The following is a 21,791-nucleotide window of genomic DNA, read 5'->3' as shown; positions in this document are numbered from 1 at the left end:
GTGATAGGTCGGTTGGTGTAAAGCTGGTTGACTACAGCATTAGAGTTACGCTGCTATTGGTTGATATTGCTGAACAAGGTGAATTGTGGGAGAATAATATTTCTTGAGTTTATAGACATCATTTTTGGATACAGAATAAAGACAAAATTACATTTTTCCAGACATTTTGAAACCTAGTTAAGAAGGTTGAAACAGGATTTGCTAAAACAAAGGTAAAAGTGTCACCTGAGGGTACGCCAGGATACATTTTTATGATGGACAAAGGGTTACATCCATGTCTGTGACTCACGTATTGGCACACACTTACTGAGAAAGATGAGACTTTACAGCTCCCTTGTTACGGAACATTTAATTTGAGGATTCTAGAAAATTTAAGGTTACAGTGTGCCGCGCTGTGATAGGTCAGTTGGTGTAAGCCGTGCTGAACTAGCACAGATATATAATGTAGACATTCGAAATTCAAAGAGTTTACAGAGATCTTACAGGATGGACTTTACTGATAAAGATATTGAAAACATGTGAGCTCCAGGAAAGAAACAGGAGATAAAAAGCTATTGGGATTAATTTGAAAGTGGGATGAACGAAAGAAATGGAAAGACAGATAGCAAAGAAGAAGGACATAATGAAAGTTCAGGTACAGTCATCACCAATTAATTTCAGTGTGCAGATGCTCCCTATGAGAGAAGTAGCAGGAGGAGGCTATGTCCATGTACCATGAAATGGGCAAGATATTTTGTCTTTTACGAATGTTTTCCCTAGACAGAGAGAAAATCCAGTGGAATGGTATCAAGTTGAACAATTTGTGAAAATTCCAAAGGTTTTGAGGATTGATTTAAATACTTTGTTTGAAATTGAGGTACCAGCAGATTTGTTGATCGAATGTAAGATTCCTGTGGATTGGCCGGAGGGAGAACCTCCAAGGGTTTCTAGAACAGGAGCACTATCTCCAGAGGTAATGAGGAAATACCAGCAGGTCATTACACATTTGAAGACAATGGTTTCTCCAAAACAAATTGATTGATTGCAGATAGAGAGGGCAATGCAAGAGCTGAAAGAAACAGTGCATGCCTTCTATGAAAGATCGGTGCAGATTTTCAAACGGTATAGTGGGTCAGATACAATTACAGAGAAAGATGTGGGACAGTTTGTTTACAAATTATTTGTCATGGGATTGATACCAAAGATTACTGCAAGGATCAAACAACTTATTCTTTGATGGCAGAGTAAATCAGTGGATGAAATTCTGCGCTTTACTAAATATTGGGCAGATGACACAGACATGAGATGAGAGAAGCTTAAGGAAAAGCTAATGATTGCTCAGATAACATCGGTGTAGAAGGGTCCCAACCAGATGGGTATTGATAATATGGGGCAGGTACAAAGAAGTTATGGTCCCTCAGCTACCCCTTTCAGGAGAAAGAATCCAGGTTGTAGGTGTTACAAATAAATAGATTCCCATCCCAATTCCAGAACCAGTCAATATTAAAATAGGATCTTTTCAGGATCATCATCGATACTTGGTATGTGATACGAGGCCAGTGAACCTACTTGGATGTGATGTACTTTGTGAATTAAACTGTTCAATCTATTGTACACCCGATGGAATCGAGTTCTACATGAATGATGAAGATGTGGTCTTTAAACTTGCCCAACAGAAAACAGGTTTGTATCCTCTCCTGATGAGTGAAGATTTACCCGTTGAATTAAAAGGCACAGTACTATCTGTAGTCTAGGCCTTCATAGGTAAAGACATTGGACTAATCAAAGGTGTTGATCCAGTCTGGATTATGATCAAGCCAAATGTAGATTTCCCAAGTATACCACTGTATAATTTGTCTCCAGAAACAATTGCTGGGTTACACCTATAATTGATTCAATGATTGAACAGGGAATACTGAAAGGAATAATGGAAACTTATTGTAACTCTCCCATTATGGGCTCACAGAAGCCAAATGGTAAGCATCCCATTGTGCAGGATTTGCGCAAGGTGAATCCCATTGTTGTTCCTTGTTGTCCCGTAGTATCTAATCCAGCTGTGATTTTATTCCAAATTCCATGTGAGGCGGAATAATTTTTAGTTATTGATCTTTTAGCCTTTCTTTCTTATCAATTCTATTGCATGAAGATAGCCAATTTTTATTTGCTTTCTGGTTGGGCAGTTGTGTTTTGGAATGGTGCCGAGCTCCATAGGGGTATACGGTAAGCCCTTTGATCTTTAATCAGATCCTTAAAAAGGATCTTGAGTCTTTGGTGATGCAGAATCTTTCAGTATAGTTCAATACATTGATGATCTCTTTGTGGCATCTACTACAAAAGAAGCATGAAGAATTTATACAATTGCTTTGCTAAATCATTTGGAATAAAATGGATATAAAGTATCTCCGACAAAAATACAGTTTTGCAAAACTTAAGTCCAGTATCTAGGACACCACTTTGAGAAAGGTGTGAGGAAAGTATCACAGGAAAGAATCTTCAAGTTATTTAAAAGGAAGTTTGCATGTTTTTGGAAATGGTGGGTTAATGCAGACAGTGGATACTGAATTTTCCTCTCACAGCAAAACCTCTAAAGAGGTTGACACACAAAGATGTGTCAGATACTGTACCCTGGGATGATGATTGCATGTCAGCCTTCACAGAGTTGCGAGAATGTCTTTGCAAGGCACCAGGAATGGGTTTACCTGACTACAATAGGTGCTTTGTGTTGGTTTGCAGTTAGAGTGATGGTTGTGCTCTTTAAGCATTGACACAAATGCACAGATGCAACCGTAGGCCCATTGCCTATTTTTCAGCTACCCCTGATCCTGTTGTGGCTGCTTTGCCAGGATGTCTGAAAGTGGTTTTGTCTACATGAGTGAGTCTTGAACAATGTAAGAGTATTGTTATGGGTCACCCACTAACAGTGCTTGCGCCTCATTTAGTGGAAATACTTGTACTCAAAGCAGTATTTAACCAATAGTTAATTGACTAAGTACGAACAAATTTTGCTGGGTGCGGAAAATGTGATGTTGAAGGGAGATATGTTGTTGAACTCAGCTTCCTTGATGCTACTGCCTGGAAATAAGAGTGTGATTGAAGACGTTGATAATGATTGCTTGGATGTGACATAGTTGTGTACAAAACCCTGTTCAGATATCTATGATGAACTATTGGCTGAATCAGATTTTGCTGTGTGCATATTTGGAGGTGTTGTGGAAGCATCATGGCTGCAAGGAGTATTTTCTGGCAGAGCTTAAAGCTTTGACACAAGCTTGCACCATTTCAGAACAACTTTGAGTTGCAATGTATACTGATAGTCAGTATGGCTCAGGAGAAGTACATGACTTCGGGCAATTGTGGTCACAGCATGGGTGTTTGATGTTTTCTGGTTCACACATTAGAAATGGGGAATGCGTGAGGAACCTTTTGCGTTTACTACAATTGCCTGCCCAAATTGCTGCTTTTAAATGTGTTGCACATTGACAAGGAAGTGACTATCTTACAGTTGGAAACCACTATGCAGATAAGATGGCATTTTATTGTGCTCTGAATGCACACATTCAATGAAGACATCCAACGTCACTGATTGTAATTTGCTGTTGTCGCCCTTAGACACATAGGAAGAGGTGTGGAAACTACAGGACTAGGTGACAGAGGCAGAAAAGCAGTGTTGGATATGGGCAGGTTGCACAAAAAGGGAAGATGATGCATGGGTATATATTGATGACAGACCAGTATTGACAGCTTACTGTTGCCAATGGCACAACACTACCATGGTCATGCACATCTTCGGAAAGATGCAATGATGCACCTTTTCCAACAGTTGTGGTACAATCCCAGATTTAGAGTAACAGCAGATACTTTGTGCCGTAAGGGTATCATATGTCAGCAGCAAATTCCAGGAAGAACACAAGTTGTTCTGAATCAAAATGGAAAATCTGCAGGTCCCTTTAACTGGATGCAAATGTAGTTTATAGAGATATCCGTCTGCAATAGTCTGAGATATGATTTGGTCATTGTGTGTAATTTTTCTAAGTGGGTTGAAGCTTATCATATTCGTAGATGTGACAGCTTGACTGTAGCCAAATTATTATTGTGTGAATTTATTCAGAGGTTCGGATTTCCAAAAACTCTTGAGTCAGAACACGGAACTCATTTAAACAATGCGGCCTTTAAAATGTTATGCACAGCACTACAGGTTGATCAGAAGCTCCATTGCAGTTCTAGACCAGATTCTTCCGGGTTGGCTGAGCAGATCAACAGCACAATGAAATCCAGATTGATCAAAGTATGTAGTTCAACGTCTTTGAAGTGCCCAGATGCATTGCCTTTTGTGTTGATTAGTATGAGAAGCACTCCAAACAGGAGAACAGTATTGTCGCCTCATGAAGTGATCATGAGACATGTGATGAGACTGTCAGTAGTTCCTGCTAATGGTTTAGTAAACATTACTGTTGATATTCTACTGAATTTTTGCAAAGGTATTGCTGATGTGGTACATTCTGTTTCTCTGCAGGTTGGAGAAGAAACTCAAACTGTCTGACAGGAGCAGTGCCATGACCTCGGTCCATTGAAGAAACACATTCATAAACCCTGTCTGGAACCTCGCTGGAAGGGGACGTACCAGAAGATGCTGCTGTCACGTGTGGATGTCTCCCAAACACAGTACATGCAGTGCACACTCGCAAAGTCCCAGGCACCCTGAATGAGACGGCAGTGCCTGCTTCTAATGTGCCGGTGGTAAGAGTGAGACAGAGGGACCAGGTTAGCTAAGCTGTTGGGGACTAGGCCTGGGCATAAAATTCCACCCTGCCGGCAAGTTTGCAGAGCTTTTCCCACTCTACACTCTGCATAGCAAGTGGAGTTCCAAAAACATTTGCGGAGCGGAGTTTTTTCCTCACTAGCACTCACCAACAGATAGTTGGCAAGCGCAAGAGAGGAAAATCTTATTTCAGACTCCCTCCCAGCGAGATTTCCCAATGCGGGTGGTCACGGATGGTCGCTACTGCTTGTATTGAGAAACCTTCCATTCACATTGGGGAAACTGCCACTGGGGTATAACACCTACTTGAGCGGCAAAAAGAAGCAGCGCCCTCTTGCACGTGGTGCCATTCATGCTGATTGTACAGCACAGGACAAACACCTGATGCTAAACATAAGCGTGAACGGCATGACCTAATGCACTCCACAGTTTGCGCAACTCCGAAAACTCCACACTGGCCGACCAGGGACCAGCAAGCTACTGGGACAGTACTTGTTTGGCCTGAGGGGGGTCAGAGAGAGTCACAGCAGGGATAGTTGACTATGAGAGATGCAGACCCCAGCAAAGGATATAGTGCAGCAAGAAAGTGAGTAGTACCCGGATACCATTGCCTCAGAAGAAGTTATATCTTGAGAAGTTGCCTGACCGCAGAACGAGTACCACCAACTATTGCTGAAAGTTATGAACAGTCTGATCAAAGTGATACTGATGATGAGCAAACAGATGTGAGAAGGTCAAAAAGAGCAAAGGTCCCAAGGCAAAAGTACGTATCTCCAGAGTGGACATATCTCGATGCTAATGAATGGGAGAGAAGTACTGCGACTTTTGATTTAACAATACACATCCATCTAAACCTCCCTGAAGTGAACTGTGTTGCTGATTTGAACTTTAATCTGGAATTGCCAGCTGAAGGACTGACACAGTTTTTCCTGAATATACTCATCAACGAAACCGATATGAGAGTCTTTCCTTACATGCAAAGATTCAATATTACTGCACATTCATGCCTGACAGGAGCAAAGACTTTCAGACGTATATCAAACATATTACTGACTTAAGTAGGGATTTAAAAGATTTAAAAGCAGACAGTGCCTGGATAACTATAGGTAAAGAATTATCAAATGCTAGCAACTGGTTGGGGAATTTAGGAAATGGATTAGTGATTTTTTTAAAACCATTTTGTTGGGTTCTTCACATTCCAGGATCAATGCACATTGTTTTTAATCATAGTTACAGGAATCACATTAAAGACATATCACAGGTACTTAATCATGGTTACAGGCAGAAGATATAGAAATGGACAATGCGAATAATTCAAATGATGCCTTAAGGGAGCTAGTCCTTCCCAAAGAAGGGGGGCTTTCTTCCTACGTGTGTACCCGGTAAGGGAAAATAGGAAGACATAGGGAATTGCGAACTTGAGGACTAACCAGGACTAGGTGACAGGGGGTAGAGGTGTGATGCTTGTCATTTGTGGCTATACGGTTGGGGTTGCAGGCCTAGGCGGGAAGTGACCGGGGGGCCCCCATATGGGGCTGTTGTCATTAGGTGTTCATGTATGCCATGTACGGGACTTCAGGATGGAGGGCCTGCTTGAGACCTTGAGGTAGGGCATGCAGCAGGGTGTTTTGGGTGAGACCATCAGTGGTAGAGATGACAGGCTATTCTCAGTCATGTGTCGGTAGCTCTGAAGGAGCATGGCCAATTAATTCCTCTTTGTGTCGAACATCGTCCTCCTCAGCTTCACCTCACTTACAGACTGCTCCTATACAGGCCGACAAAGGGGGCCCCACAGGCACACTCCAATGTATTGTGATTCCTCGCTTAGCTAAAAGGAGGGCCAGGGTTGTGAACCGAGTCTGGACTTTGTAATGTTTCCAGCGTTGGAATATGTCTAGTGAGCAGGCCTCCCAGGTGGTAATGTCAAAGAGCCCCGTGTCCTCCTGCAATGCATTGCTCATACTGTTCCAGTAGTGCTGTAAGGTGGGACAGTCCCAGAACATATGCAGAAATGTTGCACTAGAGGCCAGACAACGGGGGCAGGAAAACTGTCACTCTGGGTGTTAGCACTGAAGTTGCACCGGTGTCAGGTATGCTCGATGTTATATAAAGAATTGTATCCATTTGGGCCGAGTATTTTGGGGCACTTTTCTCCAGGAGCTCTAGGGCATTATCTCACTCCTTGTCGTGTAGTGGCCACTCAAATTCCTCTTCCCGTTTATGCCTCAGTTGGGTGAGTGATACGGTTGTGAGCTCGCGGATGGCCTTGTATATCCAGGTGATTAAGTGACAGCCGGAGCCCATGTAAAGTACTGTGTGAAGTCCCGGGTGCATCACAGGTTCACAGATCCCAAAGCCGGCAGAAGTCTGAGATAATTTGCCAGTAGAGAAGGAACTGCACTCAGGGGAGTCCACTCTCCAACGCCAATCGATCAAATGGGAGAAGCTGGCCGTCAGCGTAAAGGGACTCTACCTCGAGAATCGAATGGTCCGTCCGGGCCTGCAGTGCCTGGGCAGTTTAGTGACTTTTGCCCCAGGGCAAGCCTGCCAGTGGGAGCAGGGAGGTGTATAGGGGAGTTCTTTGGGACAGTAGATGGATTCAGAGCATGCAACACCATACCACCGCCACCTGGACTGAATGGGTCGAGACAGGTCAGGTTCCTGGCAGGAGCAGGCGTTGGATTGTCGGTATCTATAAGGGTCCAGTGCCAGATTTGGCCACCCTCAAATAAATGTAAATGTAAATGTATGGATACTTGTATAGCGCACGACTACCCGGAGGCCTCTCGGCGCTTGTACGAATACCGCTGTGGAACCCATCCTGGCTTTTCCCTGTGAGGCATCCACTCCTGGGCACCCCCAAGGTGAAGGCCAGGCATCCTTAGCGTTGTGGGGGCCGTTGTGGAGATTAAGCAAGCTATTGCCCAGAGTTGCAGAGTGGGACTCCATGATTAGAATGGCACCGAGGCGAGAATTACCAGGTCCGTGGAATTTTTGAGCCCAAGACCCGCCGAGGCAGGGAATTGAACCCTGGTCCCGGGCTAGACCTCTGCATCAGGGTCTGCCGCTCTCATCATTGAGCCACACTTCTCCACAATGTAGTTAGTAAAATAATGCCCGCCATCCATTGTGACAGCCACTGAAGCTGTGCCACAAGGAAATATGCTTCAAATGACGGGCCCCTAAACCTCCCTGGTTGACTGGAAGCTGCACCTTGGCCAGGGTGACTTGTCAGCAGCCATTACCCCAGATAAGGGAGCAGAGTAGGGCATCTAGTTCCTGGAAAAAGGGACGGGGAATGACAGGAAAATTTGTGAAGTGATAGAGAATGCGAGGTAAATGGACCATCTTTGCCTGTGCGATTTTCCCTATAGGAGCCAACAAAAGGGTCTTCCAGAAACCAACTAGTGCCTGTATTCCTGCCAGTACCCTACATGGTGGCCCTCATATAGATCATGGGAAGTGTGGTAAAGTCGAATACCCAGATAACGAGAAGCCCGCGCACTCCAGGCGAGACTGATGTCTCCAATATGTACCTCCCGTGGGGAGAGTTCGGGACCAAGAGGATAAATAGAGGATTTTATCCAGTTGACCCTCAACCCGGCCGTGGCAGAAAAGTCGGCGAGCGTGAACCAGAGGGGCTCGAGGTCCATTGTAATATCCAGCACGTAGATTAGCAGGTCATCAGCGTACATAGAGACACTGTGGGTAACGCCTGCCAGGGGAATACCCCAGTCTCTGCCCTCCCCCAGATAGGAACTGCCAGGGGCTCCATCACTAGCGCAAAGAGTAGGGGTGAGAGCGGACCCCCCTGGCATGTGCCCCGCAACACCGGAAAGGGAGCAGAGATGTAGCAGCCAAGACAAACTCGAGACTTAGGGTTTGAATATTAAAACCTCGTGTAGGCCAGGAGTGTGGGGCCCACCCCCAGCCACTAAATCACCGCAAATAGATAGGACCAGGACTAGGTTTCAAATGCCTTGTCCAGGTCCAAGAACAGACAAGCGACATGAGGAAAGAGCCCCCTTACCCGATCCTGGACATCGAGTAATCAACGGATATTTTGGGAGGTGCCCCTGCCCTGGACAAACCCACACTGATCCGGATGTACAAGTGTTGGGAGGGCTTGGGCATGTGGGTGTATTCTAGGATCTTACCAAGGATCTCGTAATCCGCTGATAGGATGGCAATCGGCCTGTAGGAGGCCAACAGAGTTAGATCTCGATCTGGCTTTAAAAATTACACCAGAAGGGATTTGCCAAGTGAACCAGGGAGTTCCCCGCCTTTTAGCGCCGCCCTATACATGTCCACCAATTGAGGTGTCAGAACGGTGGAAAACGTGCTATGGTATTCTAGTGGTAGACCATCTAGGCCTGGGGCTTTGTTGCAGGCCAAGGCCAAGATGGCTTGTTTCACATCAGTTGATGTGATCTCCACATGTAGGGAGGTCCTCTTGGTTGAAGCAATTCGGGGCAAAGGAAGGGTTGCAAGAAATATGTCTATCGATTCCAAGCAATCCTGCTCTGGAGCCCTAGATACGCCAGCGTAGTAGTCAGAGAAGGCCTGTAGGATTTCTACCTGGGAGTGGACCAAAACCCCAGAAAGAGTGACTATTTCTGTAATGTCAGTGTCTTGGCCTGATAAGCCAGGCCACCAGTGCCCCCTCCAGTTTATGCTCTGCTGCCTTTAGGTTTTGGTCTAGTGTTGCAAGGACCCCCACTATCTGTTGAATGCATGACCCCCTGGTAACTACATTAAAGGCATCCCATTCCAGAATCCTAGAGGAGGCCATATTAGCATTCTCAGAGACGTAGCACCAAATGTTATTTTCTTGCTCATGGCGACACACTGGGTCCTCAAGGCAGTTGTGTGGCAGCCGCCAGGTGATAACCGGGGGTTAGGGTGGCTGCCTTCTGAGGGTTATGAGGTGTGCATCATGATCAGATACAACCTGCCCCAAACAGTCTGTGCACTGAAGAAGGGGGACAACCGTGGGAGAGCAGAGGAAATGATCGAGGCACACTCAGAGGTTATGTGGGATGGAGTGAAAAGAATATAGATTGACCGCTGGATGTCGACATCTCCAGACATCTACAAGCGACCAATGGTTCACCCAGGACACCTAGGTCCGATAGCGTTCTGCCTATGCGCTAGCCAGTAAGTGGGGAAGGGGAAGGTGGGATCTGTCCAGATAAAGGTTGGGCACACAATTGTAGTCCCCTCCCAGTATCTATGGCGATGTCATGACAGAGAGTCCCAGAATTTTCCCTGGTCAGTTTTAGGTGCGTAAGTGCTGCCTAGAAGGACCGCAGGTCGTCTAAGAGCCCCTGTAGAAATGCATACTGTTTCTCTGTATCGACCACCCTGCAGGTTTCCTGGATCCCAAGCCGTAGCCATATCAGTGCCCCCGTGCATATGCTGAGTATGTCATGGCGCAGAGGGCACCCGCCAACGCTTGCACAGATGGTCTAGTTCTCCAGCAGTAAGGTGCGTTTCTTGTAATAGGGCTATCTGTGTCGGCTGGCGTTTAATATAAGAGTCATGATGACACTATGGTGGTGTCAGGGGCGAAGGGCATATGGAGAGACGCCTCTAGGGCTTGGCCGAGACCCTGGGGATAGCCATTTTCATGGTTCAATGGCACCTTCCCACCATATAGACAGGGTTAAAATGTAGGGAAGGGCAGGATGGTAGGGCAAGAACTGGGGTGGGACATGTTCCCAATGTTTGGGACCTATCCGCAACTGGCAGTACATCCAAACCAAACATGGTGCAAATGCACTTGTGAATTGTTGGGTTAAACCATGTATGTACCCAAAGCAAGTGGCATGAGCAGCCCATGAGAAACCAGGAAATCGGGTGGGACCGAGAGCCTGAGGAAGCTGCACTGTCAGCACTTTCTTGGTGTCTGGATTATGATATAGTCAAAAATTCAAAGGGGGGGAACAGGAGTCACTGCAACTATCATTCAAATGAGCGTATCTTCTGTTTTGGGGATCACCTCTGATCCGAATACCTGGTATGCCTCAATCAAGGAGGTATCACAGCCACCTGTTGCAGGTATGCCATGTTCTAACAACTTTATTGTTACTGCATGTCTGCAGTTCTCTGTAATGTGGAGAGTGTTTGAAAATTCGTCTTCCCCCGAACCCGAACCACCATTTGCGTTGTCAGGCATTCTCAGAAGGAGAAGAATACATTTTTTCAGTAATTAGGATTTCGCACAATGTGCGAACCTTTTATCTTTACAAGCTTGTTTAAACCTTCAGCCAATACACCGGGTATATCTGCTCAGCTGAGACGGATCTCCCTTCCCACTTCAGACGTCTCTGAAAAGTGTGAATAGGGCTTTCTGAAAAAGCACGATTGAACTATTCTGATTTTAACTGTTAATATAAGAACCAAACCAACGTTGGCGGCTCCATGTCATGTAGTTCCTAGGAATCCCCAGGACCTGCACGTTTTGGATGACCTGAACTGAGGGCTTGGTGTTCAAACCGCTTCTTGGTCACCCCCACAGAATATGTCAGCAATTAGATCAGCTAGCTCTACAGTGCCACTATTACCCCCGTATCTTACAGTGGTGTAGGTAGTTTCTGGCACCCACTGAACATGACAACCCTGATTCCTCAGGCATCGTGGAAATCAGTACAGTACTTTTCGCTCAGTCACTCGTGCTTACTTATACTCAGAAAATTCACAGGATGGCGATTGGGACGTTTTAATAAGTATTTATTGGTCCAGCATCAATCTTGTGTAAAACATATTTGCTGCGACAATCAGGAGAGAGAAGCATACGAAAGAAATCACAAGTACTAATGTAGTAAACAGTAGATACATTTCTACCATAGTGCTAAGAAGAGGAACATATACAGTTCAAAAAAGACAGTAGCATTTGCATACTCATAAAATGCGTTCCCTACGTAATTTGCCTAAATGTACCTAGCCTAGATATGTAGGTGTGGCATGTATATGTGTATAGGTATATATGTATATATAGCCAAGAATCCCCTAGGGAAGAACCAACCCCCTTACCTGATGGTAGAAAATGAAGGACCACGTCTCTGAGGATGACACCCCTCAAGGGATGTCAGACTGCTGCTTGACGAAGATTCAGCATGTAGGACCCCGTGTCAGCGTGGAAGGAATTCTGCTCAAATTTGTAGGGGGGAATAAGGGTCTTATATACTAAAGTGCTCACCCCAGGTTTTCTTCTAGAATCAATATGTTTTGAAAACAATCATAAATGTTTTGAAAACAATCATAAATGTTTTTCCAAACAAATGCGATCATGCACAGCGGGCCTGTTGGCCAATGATGAAAAAAGTAGTGATCCTTATACAGAATAATTATGCAATGCCTGAGGACATGTTTATGTATGTCAGGTACAGGGATTGTGATAAAATACTAAGAGCTCGGTGTTGAAGAGACAGGAGCAAGCTACTAGGTAAAGGTCACCGGTTCAGAACCGTTATTGTTGTGTAGATAGGACAATGTATGTAAAAAGGGGGCATACATGGCACCACTAGCCTAAAGGGCATGACACCCACTCCTCATGAAAAGGTCAACAGGGTCAGATAGGTAATAATAAAGCTAAGGCCATTAAAAGCATAAAAATCATTTATAACTAGGATACAAAAAGCATTTTTAAAGGTCCTCTAAACTTGTATAAGTGGTTATTATTACACTGAGCACCTTGAAAGCCATTATGCTCAGTTAGAGCAGAGAATAAGAAAAATAAAACAAAGTCAGTTTCGACCTTCAATTTGGTAAATGCTTATTTAAAAATTGCAGAATAGTTCCCAGCACAGGGAAGGCCAGATTGTTTATGAATCCTGTGCAGAAGACTCAACATTGCTGAGCATTACATCCGCAGGTGGCAATCCCTCCAGCACTTACCAATATCATGTTGAGTGAGCAAAGATGGTCATCTCCGGTTCCCACAGCAGCCGCCAGGGAAAAATTAGATGCCTGCATGCCTGGAACCGATGCCTGCACCTCTGGAGCAGAGCCAAATTCCCTTCGAACAGGAGCAGAAGCATTCCTGGTAGACTCTAGAAATGTCATTATCAACATGGGAATATGCTGTGGGCAACCATACACGAGGGCCTGCAAGGGCTCCAGGAGCACGTCTGTGTCCGGCGGTGAACTGATGGAAGTGTCAGACACAGGTCCAACCAGGCGCGTAGCTAGGGGTGGGCGGTCCGCCCCAGGCGGCACTATTTTTGAGGCGGCAGCCGCGCGGCATAGGTGGCCCGTGGTGGCGGCCTTATCATTTGTTTGGACACTCAGTCCACAGTAGTGTCCTGTCCCCAAATAAATGATAAAGGCAGCCGCCACGGGCCGCGAGGCCCCGTCTGAACAGCAAGCGCGCGCACCTGCTTTTTAAGCAGTGACGTACCCAGTTTGTGGTTCCTGTCCCAGGGCCGTCAATCTTGTAGCGCACGAAAGCGCTACCAATGACGGCCCTGGGCATAATGTTTTGCCAGCCCTCGCGCTGAAACGTAGCGCAGCACGGCGGCAGTGACGCGTCACACGCTCGTCTCTGCTGAGCGGCCGCCAGCACGAACATAGTAGGTGGTGTTATTATAAAATGCATAATCAGTCCATTTTTATTTGTATTCTCCGTTTCATAGGGTTATTATAGAATGCATAATCAGTCCAGGGTTAATATATAATGCATAATCAGTCCAATTTTATTTGTATTCTCCGTTTCACAGGGTACTCGGTTAGAGTCTTTCATTTCTATAAATCGGGTGGGTCTCTTGTCCGCCTGCAAAACTCTGAACTATTCTTATTGGCAGCGGAAAGCCGTGCAGATTATAGTCCCGCTCATGTTACCATCAAAATAATATTGCAGACGCCTCCGATTACTTTCAGTGGACGCCCTGTCCAAACTCCCCTGAAGATGCAGCTCTTTGTCACTCTGGGGCAGCCCTGGACAGACTGCGTTTTCGTTCTAGAACAACAGGTGATTAAATCGCCATCTGAAATAACGCCCTTATGGACAGCTAGCTGACTGTATGCGAGACTGTGTGTTTGGGGGTACGATCTGGTAGGAAAGAAAACGTGACTGCAGTTCTCTTTGTTCAATGACGTATTCTTTGGTTTTGCTTCATAGCTGTTGAAAGTAGTTGGCAGACTCTACTGCTTCCTGCGGTGTACTATGTGCCATTTCTATGTCCTGCTACATGCTTCGTGAATGCATACTTTTGATATAGCCGTTACTGATTCTCTCACCTTGTTTAGCACAGCCTCTTTGAATCTTTGCCTAAGATTGGTTTGGGGAAACTGACTCAAAGTTGCTTAATAAGGGCCCTTTCCTCAGGGTTTTCTCATCAGCGCGGAGTCAGGCTTGTACTTTTTCCTGTCAGAATTTGGTAATATATGTAATTGGGATTGTGCTATATTATGAGTTGCCTATTCAGCTGCGGGACTAATTCTTTTTGAGTAAGCCCATTAATTGGCTTGGTAAACTGCTCCGAGTTATTTTTTTACTGGAGTTAATTTAGTAATCATATATTCAGTTAATTAAAACCTGTACATGATGAGAGAAAATGCAAGTAACAAATATTTTTAAAAAGCATGTACTCTATCAAAGAGCTTTTAAAAAAAAAAGTTTTAAAAAGGTTGTATGTATGCTCTGCCACCCTTCCGAGCGTACACACGAGTGCCAATGATCAATTAAACTTTGTCCTTAATGGAACACGAATGTGCAAGTTAAAGTTATTATTTTTTCTTGTGTTTTTTTAAATTTATTAATTGTTTCAAAAACAACTAACAACCCACCATTGTGCTGCAGTTGGGTTCCAGATACTATTGACCAAGGGTTGTTAAACAAATGAATCCTCTTCGTTCTTCTCATATGGTCCAGCTGGCCACTGTGGCTTGCCTCAGGGCCCCCGAAATGGGGGGGGCTCGGGCCACTCACTCAGGTCACTGATGTAGCAGCAGCTGAGCTTGCATTGGTTTTTTTGGGGTGACCTAGTGGTTAATGCTCTGAGTTTTTGGGGGGGGAATGAAGTCAGCCTGTTCCGTTCATCGCCAATAGCTCTGTTAAACGCAGAGTGCTCCGATCTGTGAGTTGTGAATTGTAAGATCTTAGAAGCTACTGAAGTGTGGCTTCATGCCGCACCTCTGGTATTAGTTTCTACCCAGATACTTCCTGTTGGTGAGCCTGCAAGGCCAGAAGGCGTCCAGCCTTCATCCCCCAATCATAATAGCATTGTTTAGGGTGTAAAAGTGTTTTTTCTGCTCTGGTTGTGTACAGAGTGGGTGTAGAGTGTGACCTATGTGGGAGTCGTTTTGGTGTTCTTGATGTCTAGCGGGTGGTTTTACTGCTGTGGTCTTGTAGCAGCAGTTAAGTAAGGAGTGGTGTAAAGAGGAGGAAGGGATACATTTACTTATGCGTTTAGCTACCATTTTAGTGCTGGTGGGCCTTCATCAACTGAGACTTGACCTTCGAGGTTTGCTCTATGCTTACGCCGCAGTGTCACACCCTTTCTTGTGCAGTGGAGTAGAAAGTGGCGTCGTAACTTAAACCCTGCCAATCCACCCCTGCTGCTCGCGGTCATTTTTCCCCAGATCCCCCCCTCCCCCTGCCGCTACCTGCCATGGGCGGCAATCTGGGGGATAGCCCCGGGCGCCATGAGCTCTAGCTACGCCACTGGGTCTAACGCTCAGCCAAATCTGCAAAATAGGCAAAGGAACACGGGCAAGACACAGTATAGCCAGACCAGTCTGAAAGAAAGGAACCAATGCTCACTCAGGTCTCAAAGCTGAGGCATCGACAGGTAGAACACCGTGCGATCACAACAACTACATTCCTGCAGTGTTCTCTCCATTTCGTGGGGGATTGCGACGTCCATTGCGAAGCAAGAGTTTTAAAATCAGGATGCCCACTACCGAAAGCAGGACCAAAGGAAGCCCTCCAAAAACGCTTCCAAGTACGGAGAGTATGAAAGCTGGATGGTCTGAAAGATGGTTAACAGACCTCATCCAATGCACTTAAATAAGTGTACAATCCCCCTCGTATCAGACATGTTAAAGATGTGATGAACTATTACCGAAATGGATCGGGAAGTTCAAGCGGACCAGGGCCTGTATCTATGCCGCAGACCTTGCAATCTGGAGATAAAAAGTCTCCCGGGCTGAAGTTAAGGCCACACTTTGGTAAAACAACATGGCTTTCAGTCTGCTCAGAGAATCAATCCTTATACTGGAAACATTCAATGAAGGCCACAGTGGTGCCTCCCTAACTATGCACGCTGGAGGAAACAATACTTGCTTACAGCAAACAACCCTGAAGTTTACTGTGACCAGATATGCGATGCCTGGTGCCATCCTGCAACAGCCTTGATCGTTCAGCATTAAATAACTCCCTTGCGAGAGTAACTCAAAAACTAGATGAATCATGCAACTGGGGAGCTTTTCAAGTAGCAACAATAGTTCGCTTTTGAAGTGTTACCTGCTTTGTGAGGCGAGACCTCCTTGCACACTAAGAACCTCTTAAATCCTTCTCACTGTCTGAATCACTTAGGAAAACTTCAGTATCCTTATTTCTAAATCTATATCTGTACGGCAACTCCAAGGTTTCCTGTATGTACCCTTCACCGAACACTTCATACCTGCCTGGTGGTATCTAAGGCAGGATTGGAACTGGAATGTCGTGATTGGCAGAGTTATTTAGCCATGAATGAACCATTCCATAGATGTGACTCCGCTACTGTAAAAGGTATCTTCTCTAAGTTTTCAATTAGTTGCATGGTTTACTTCTCATCTCTGAGTGCACAGTCCGTCAGATTATAAGCCAAAAACAGATTTGTGGCGTTAATGTACCACCATGGCACGTGGCAAGAATGCAATGATTGTAGCGTTCAGTTTAAAAGCAAATTGGAGCACAATTGAGATTGGCCATGTTGTAGAATAGACAATTTTTGTTCCATTATGTCAATTGCTGAGGACACAATTTTGCCCAGTGAATAAATACATGCAGAGAGTGTGGTCATTCCATTGTCTACCACAGCTAAGGCCTTTTCTAGGTTAATTCTATCAATCTCAAGTAATCTCTCAGCGGCTTCCTGTTGGGAGACTTCCCATAGTTTATTGTAGATGGCAAATAAGAAGCGTTCTTACGCGGTGTCTTGGGATCTAGCAAGAAATCCCTAAGATCCATGTTATCAGAAGAAGGGACAAGTGTTGTTTTGCCTGTAATAGTGCTGTGGTGTTTAGCCATTCTAGGCATAACTTCCCAGCACTATAAGAAGGCACTACTCCTGGCTTGTCTGTGTGTACATAGCATGGGTCAGGCCTATGGATACTAAACCCTCCGGTGGTACCCTTGAATCTTGATTGACACCTATTTGTGTTGATAGGCCAGACCAACCATCCCTTCCAATTGGGAGCTGATGAATTGTCTGTACCATTGAGTGTCGGGAGACCCTGTCGGGTAGCTGTGCGCTTTATAAGTGTAATAACAATAATAATAATACCATTCTGTATTATTGTACCCAGTACCTCCTCACTTATCAGTGTATCACTCGATGTACCTTAAACAGGTGTGGGTGAGGGGATGTGTGGTGTTTGCAGATGTTTTATTTTTGCAAACCCATAGCAGGTAGTCTGTTGCACTGTTTCGTTCAGGAAGATTATCTATAATGGTATGAGGCAAGCTCTAAATAAAGCCTCTGTTCCCTGAACCTGCCATTCTTTTGTCCCCCAGATGGATTTTGTGTCTATCGTGTCACTCCAATAGTCGAAGAAAGGGTGCTGAATATATAAGCTTGGTATTTGTCAGCATCATTTTCTTCGTAGTTGCATTTGTTTGCCCAAGCTTATAGTAGTATGACGCTGGGTCTGATGTATTGAACCCTATAAAGTATGCATATTTCTGTGCAAATGTGGCAGAACTACCTTTTGGCAGTGTCGGGCAATGTTCCCATTGATAGTAAGTGTTAACAGTACATAGGACACTAGCTTTGTGTAAAAAGTGATGATCATAATGTTGGTAACAATACATGGCATCAAAATCAGGTGTATCTTCATACAATTCCCTGTAAGAAAATACAGCAGATTGTTTTAAGTCTGAGAGCATAATATTTACAGTTTCAATGTCCCAATCATTAGAGAGTGAAATCATTCAATGAAATTTAAATACATGTGGAATTTTTACAAGTTCAGTAGGACCAAATACATCATATGAAACCCTATCCCAAACTATACCATCTGGTACTGGAACTGCTGTGATGTTCACTAGGGACAGGTTTCTCTTTTCACGGTGAGATGACGTATGTGGTTTCAGGACCAAGTTCACAGATCGTACTGCAGAGCATTGTGGGGGGTAATGTCCATTCAGTAGTATGAAAAAGACAGTTACTATACCAATCCAAATAAACAGGAACAGGATTCCTAGTGCAAACAAAAGATGCAACCAAGGGTACACGAAGTAAGTATTTTTCAGCCAGAGATAGAATTGTTGAAATTTCTCTTTTTTGAAAATGGGTGGCGTTTGCTCAGGTTCACTTGGATCTGAAGAAAAGTAATCAAACTTGATGAATTAGCCAGATGCAGTTTGATCTATCTTTGGTAGCTCTGCAGGGTTTGTAGAACTGGCAGGTGTCAGTTGTGAAGGCGCATTGATGTAGATGTCATTATTGGGCTGAATTGCAATTTGTGTTTCAGTTGTATTTGGATGTTGTTCAATTTCAACTGGTGTAATTCGTTCTTCGTTATTTGATACTCCTGCATTTCGCACAGGGGATTCTTGAAACGTTATTAGTCTTTCCATCTGAACTTCTTGTATAGTGTCAAGAGGTGATATGCGGTTACTGAGGATTCCACGCGGCCTACTGTTGAGATTCGGCCACATAGGGCCTCATGTAGGTAAATAAATTTTACCGTTTCTTAAATACCGAGCCGTACTGAATCGGTAAATTAGAATCGGTAAGTTATATGTAGGTAAAAATTCGGTAACAGTTACCGATTCGGTAACATTCGGTAATCACGATTCGGAATCCACCGAATCGGTAAATACCGAGGTGGTATTTACCGATTCGGAAAATACCGAGGTGGTATTTACCGAATCGGAAAATACCGAGGTGGAATTTACCGAATCGGAAAATACCGAATCGGTATGTACGGATTCGGCAAATAAAATCACATGACTTGACGAAACAGCTAATCCCGTGCAACCACAGCCCACCCAACCAGGAAGTGGCCACACCCAGGCAGGTGTACATAATTAGCCGACCCTGGAGAGTCTTGGAGTGCAGAGGAGAGGCAGGGAGCCGGTGCCTGTGCGAGCGGGAAAACGAACATCATGTCCAGCCAGAGAACACAGAGAGACGGAGGGGAAAGGAGGAGGAAGCTGAAATTTAGCCCCAAGGAACTCCAGGTGCTGGTGGAGGAGGTGGTGAAGCAGCACCAGAAGCTGTTCGGAAGGCAATCCCTGCAAGTGCCTGAGGCGGAAAAGCGCAACATATGGCTGGCCATCCAGGCCCAGGTGAATGCAGTGGGAGTGACCCACAGGGACATAGAGGTCCTAAAGAAGCGCTGGTATGACCTGAGGATTGTAACCAAGAGGAAGATGGGCGACATCCAGAAGGAGGCCAGCCAGACTGGAGGTGGAACCAACAGGGCACCTGCCCTCACCGAACTGGAGGAGCTGGTGGGGGCCACAATCGAGCAAGAGAGCGTCGTGGGTCTTGGGGACGCCGACAGCTCTGCCAGAGCCGCCACACAACAAGGTAAGACGAAAGCACAGCAATGTAGCACCCCCTATCCCTATCCCACATCCCCCATTGTGAAACGAGAATCACACTGCAGTCCACACGTGTCAGTGCAGACAGGCAATGCATTCCGGGAGATGTAGTCAGGGAAACACTAACCATGACGTAAATGTAACAGGGCAACAAGGCATGTCACGCACTCGAGGCACAAGGAGACAGAGGACATTTTGGAATGTGAAATGATTTATTGTGACGCTTTCAATGCAGCCCTTCGGGGACACTGAGCCATTGTTGTATTTCTGTCCACAGATGTGACATCATGCAAGACAGGGCATGCTGCAGGAGAGACGGCACACCAGCCACAAATATCACCTCTAGCCAGCACAAGTACAGACCAGGGAGCAGGCCCACTGGCACCCGCACCACCAACACAGGCAGCCTCGCCGCAGCCAGAGCCAGCATCACCTCGCCCAGAGCCAGCATCACCTCACCAAGAGCCAGCATCGCCACTCATGTTTGAGTCACCGGCCACATCTCCGCTTGCAGGTGTGAGAATGATGAGGCGTCCAGCAGCCAGGCTACGAGCCTTAGACACCTCGTCAGACGACAGCATGGGCCCTGACGAACTCACCATGTCCCAGGAAGGGAGCCATGCCACTGTGCCCCACACCTCACAGGCAGCACAGACGGGAGCAAGAGGGCGCCGCAGGTCGCGTGTCCAGAGTCCACCAGCACCCATTGACGGCCATGGTGTCTTCTTGGGTCTCGAGGGCCAAATGTTGAAGCAACAGCGCCTGCAAACAAAGACAGTCATGTCAGTCCAGAGGCACATGCGGGTGATGAAAACCACATTAGTCACCATGGACAATAACATCAGCGGCATGGCTGCGGGCATTCGGGACATGTCCCAGTCAATCCAGCAGTTGTGCAGCAAATTAGATGCTGACATCGAAGCACGGCGCCGGGAACGCCAGAGAAGGGACACTACCAACAGGGCACTCAACCGTCTGGCAACTGCGACTTCTCTACTGTGCCGGCGCTCTGTGACGATGCAGGAGGGCCTAACACAGTGCTGCAGCGACCTGTCTCGGGGGATGGTGCAGGTGACAAGTGCACTAGGGGTGCTATTGACTAGTCAGGCGTCGACAACTGCTGCAGGGGATGCTGCGGAGAGCATCGACACCAGCAGCAGGAGCAGCATCACACCCCCCGTCCCAGAAGCACGCAGGAGCAGCAGGCGGCTTGGGGTTGGCTCTAGTGAGGATGCACAGGCCGTGCCATCCACCACTGCAGCGCGTATGCGCAAACATTGATGTGGCCCTGCTTAGCCACTTCCCATTGGGTGACGTAACCCTGGACTTACTTCTTGTATAGATGGGATATTGCCAGATTGGCTTGTTCATGTGTTCATGGCGTGGTGCCACATTAAACTACGTCATGACTTCTCACAACTGGCTGTGTCCCCTTACTTACTCAGAAATAGTTGCATGATCTCTGCCCGTCTCTCTCTCCCATCTATTGCAGTTGGCACTCTAGCTGCGTTGCCCTGTGGCTGTCCTGACTCATCCTCGTTGTCCTCAAAATATGTTAGTTCCACATCTGTCCCTTTTTTCGTGGCAAGGTTGTGCAGCATTGCACAAGTGGCAATAATCTTGCAGCAGGTGATGGGTTTGTACTGGCGTGCGCCTCCGCTCTTGTGGAGGCAGCGGAACCTGCTCTTCAGTAGTCCAAACGTGCGCTCCACCACATTGCGTGTTGTTTTGTGTGCCACGTTGTATCGTCTCTCACTCTGGGTTGCTGGGTGTAGGTAGGGAGTGAGGATGAATGACCGGCATGCATATGCACTGTCGCCTAGATGAGTAACAGGGTGACATCAGTCACATGCCTCTATACACTATGATTTGCAGGTTGCAAGGGGCGTCACTGTTACTTACCTAGCAGGTATCCCTCTCCGAATTCTCCTGCACTCAGTCGTGTGTAGATCCCACTATTCTGGAAGATGTAAGAGTCGTGGGTGCTTCCAGGAAACTTTGCAACGATATGTGTGATGATGTTCCCTGCATCACAGATCACCTGCACATTGATGGAGTGGGTGGACTTCCTGTTCCTGTAGATGTGCTCTGTGTCAGCTGGTGGACAGATTGGGATGTGTGTACCATCAATACAGCCGATGACATGGGGGAACTGTGCCATGTGATAAAAGTCTGTTTTTGTTTTATGCAGTGCAGCCTGTGTGTTGGGGAAGCTGATGTAGTGGTGCATTCTCTGCATCATGGCATCCAGGAACTTCCTGAAGAAACGGGACAGGCAACTCTGGGATACCCCAC

At 46.1% G+C, this 21,791-nt stretch overlaps 1 long non-coding RNA gene across 1 annotated transcript in view; it reads left to right on the top strand.

The window, feature by feature from the left end:
* The window catches only part of LOC146789177 (uncharacterized), a 42,785-nt gene extending 21,870 nt beyond the window's left edge, over positions 1 to 20,915 (top strand). Inside the window, exons 2-3 of the long non-coding RNA XR_014969764.1 lie at positions 4,493 to 4,716; positions 19,774 to 20,915. This is a non-coding gene — a long non-coding RNA (uncharacterized LOC146789177). The remainder of the gene's footprint in view (positions 1 to 4,492; positions 4,717 to 19,773) is intronic.
* Positions 20,916 to 21,791: the final 876 nt, after the last annotated feature.

This window comes from Triturus cristatus, chromosome 10, assembly GCF_964204655.1.
Source record: "Triturus cristatus chromosome 10, aTriCri1.1, whole genome shotgun sequence".
NCBI lineage: Eukaryota > Metazoa > Chordata > Amphibia > Caudata > Salamandridae > Triturus > Triturus cristatus.
Note: the sequence above shows the minus strand (reverse complement) of the source record. Positions and strands in the feature narration are given on the sequence as shown.